This window comes from Montipora foliosa, unplaced genomic scaffold (genome assembly GCF_036669935.1).
Source record: "Montipora foliosa isolate CH-2021 unplaced genomic scaffold, ASM3666993v2 scaffold_395, whole genome shotgun sequence".
Classification (NCBI taxonomy): Eukaryota; Metazoa; Cnidaria; class Anthozoa; order Scleractinia; family Acroporidae; genus Montipora; species Montipora foliosa.
This window is the reverse complement of record NW_027179695.1, coordinates 827,501-830,000: the sequence shown is the minus strand read 5'-3', so window position 1 is coordinate 830,000 and position 2,500 is coordinate 827,501. Positions and strand designations below refer to the sequence as shown.

Genomic DNA, 2,500 nt, shown 5'->3' with positions numbered 1-2,500 from the left:
ATTTATTCTTATTGGCTGTACGGTTAGTGAAAATAAAAGGTTTTGGAATTGTCAATGTTTAAAGAACGAGCAAGATATATTTTGAATGCCTCGGCGGTTGGTCGGTGAAATTCAGTGTCCAAAAATGAGTAAGGTATATCTTTGAGTGTCTCCGCGGCTCGTCGGTGAAATTTAATGTTCAAACCAGGCTTTAGAAGATATTTCCCAAAGCAAAAGGGAGAAATTTGATCGGCATGTGATGGAGTACGAAAACAAAGAAGAAAAACAATAGTCTTCCTGTCTTTTGTTTTCGTTCGACACATCTTGAGATAATGAGCGAAGCTCTCGACAGCGCGCGTAAATGTCAACCAATGGAAAAGTTTCCTGATTATGCTTGCTATTTATTATTACAGGCCTGACACTTTTTTGCGACTGTAAGTAACTGTCTGGAGAACAATTGCCATTCTGCGCGATGTGGTGTTTCTGCACTTACCAGAAGTTAATAGAAAAACAAGAAACGAAAAAGCCATATTGAATATGGTCCGAGAGTAACGCCATAACCCACTTTAATGACAGACAAAAAAGGAGCATAGCCAACAGCAAGGATAAATAAACTAGAGATACGTGTAGGCGTACAAGGGTGGGCAGAAAAAAACCTGCCCCCAAAAACCCCCAAGGGAAAACGGGGACAGGGATTCTGGGACGGGCCAGGCTACAATTAGCCTATACTCGGGCCTGCAAAAAACAAAAAATACGGTGGTGTATTGTTAATTTAGCACTAAGCACAGAAAAGAGAGAAGTCTGTCCTCCATCGCCCTTACGTTGCGCTTCTCATGATGTTCGAATGTGTACGTATTGAATACCCGGACCTAACCTACGATCAGGCAAACTTTTCTTTAGAGGGCGGAAAAGGTACGCCTGATACAATTTCTTAACGAGTCGTCTGCCGCCCACCTGTCAAGAGTGATGTTATCATGTGTCATGCTATAAATGTGAGCCGATCAGATTTTACCGGAAATTACCTGCACGTTGCAATTCAAGGAACAAAATAGAACTCTAGCTGGAATGTCTGCGAAGTCAGACTTTATCCATACAATAAAAGCTACTTCTACAAATCCCTTTTGACAGTTGGTGCGGTTTCTCTGTTCAACCCATCAAGGAATAAAGAATTTCAAGGTAAAGTCGGCGAAAAACCGAATACTTCATGTTATCATCAGGAGACATCAAGAGTACAATGAGCTTTATTTAAACTCCATTATTTGAGGTGCCAATGAAAGATGCTAGTATCACTGTAATATGTCTAGTTTTCCAGCAGCAGCTACTCAACTATCATTTTGTGAGCAGTGCGTCCTAAACCATTGCTCAGCGCTTCGGTAAACAATGTCTAATTTCTCTGTCAAGCTCGGCTGATTCCCCAAATGTGGAAGCACTAAAGTTCTACTCGGTTCTTTTTGGAACTTGTTGCTCCCGAATATATTCCAAAGGACTTAACTCAACTACAAACGTTTTCGAGTCGGTGGAAGTGGAACGATGCATTTTCTTCTAGAATGTTCGGGGCCGTAAATAACACTATTGCCAACAATTCTTCGGATACATTCTCTCTGTCCTTCCTTTAAAGATTTTTGAAAAAAAAACTGAAGTCGAAGCAAAAGCAGCTGTAAACTGAGCCTAAACATCATTCCTGTTCAAATCCTTCTTGGTGGCCATAATTTGATCAGCTGTTAACAGATTTTTTTGCAATTCTGTAACCAATCAGAGCAAGGCTCCAAGAGCTCTATTGTTTTTCGGCCAATCAGAGTTAAGTCCAGATTCTGGACTATGCGCAGACAACTCGTTAAGAAATTGTATCAGGCGTACCTTTTTGCGCCCAGTCTAAAGAAAAGTACGCCTGATTGCAGGTTAACCCGGACACAGATTATCTTCATTATAGGTGGTCAGAATGACCACTGGACCATGGAAACGAGGTAAAAATTGTGTATTTATTCCAAAATGGCTAAGCACATTTTTTTTGCTAACCGATGGATATTTTTGCTCTGTATTTGAGAAAGGAAACGCTAATTGAACAGTTTAAGATGAAACTCATCGAAACATCTTTTGCGGAAAAAATTGAAACAGAAGCGAAGGTGAGGTGTGAAAACATCTTTCCAAGATGACCAAACTTTCGTGCAGTGATGCACGTAAAGGTCACTTTGTCACGTGCGCGACACGTGAAGATGAGCACTATTTCTCGACAGTTGAAAATACTTTCAGAAGTACACAAGTTCCTCGAGGATGGCAATACCAAATAAATCCATAGCACGAGAATCAAATATTTAAAATATACCATTAATTGTAATTAAAATGCTCACAGCAATATGCACCCAATTGTCAAAATAAAAGAAGAAGAATTCTCTGTGATCAAATTTTGGAAAGTACTTATCAAAGACACAGTAAGCAAAATCTATTGTGCAACGTCCTTGTACATTACCAGTATGACTCGGGCAGTATTGAATCTGAAAAGTTGTGTTGAACGCTATGACTT

The 2,500-nt window shown here is 39.9% G+C and overlaps 1 protein-coding gene across 1 annotated transcript in view; it reads left to right on the top strand.

Annotated features, from left to right (window-relative positions):
* The window catches only part of LOC137987904 (NLR family CARD domain-containing protein 3-like), a 55,105-nt gene extending 53,838 nt beyond the window's left edge, over positions 1-1,267 (top strand). Inside the window, exon 6 of the mRNA XM_068833987.1 lies at positions 1-1,267. This exon is cut by the window's left edge and continues 3,688 nt beyond it. The gene's annotated coding sequence lies outside the window, so the exon portion shown is untranslated.
* Positions 1,268-2,500: the final 1,233 nt, after the last annotated feature.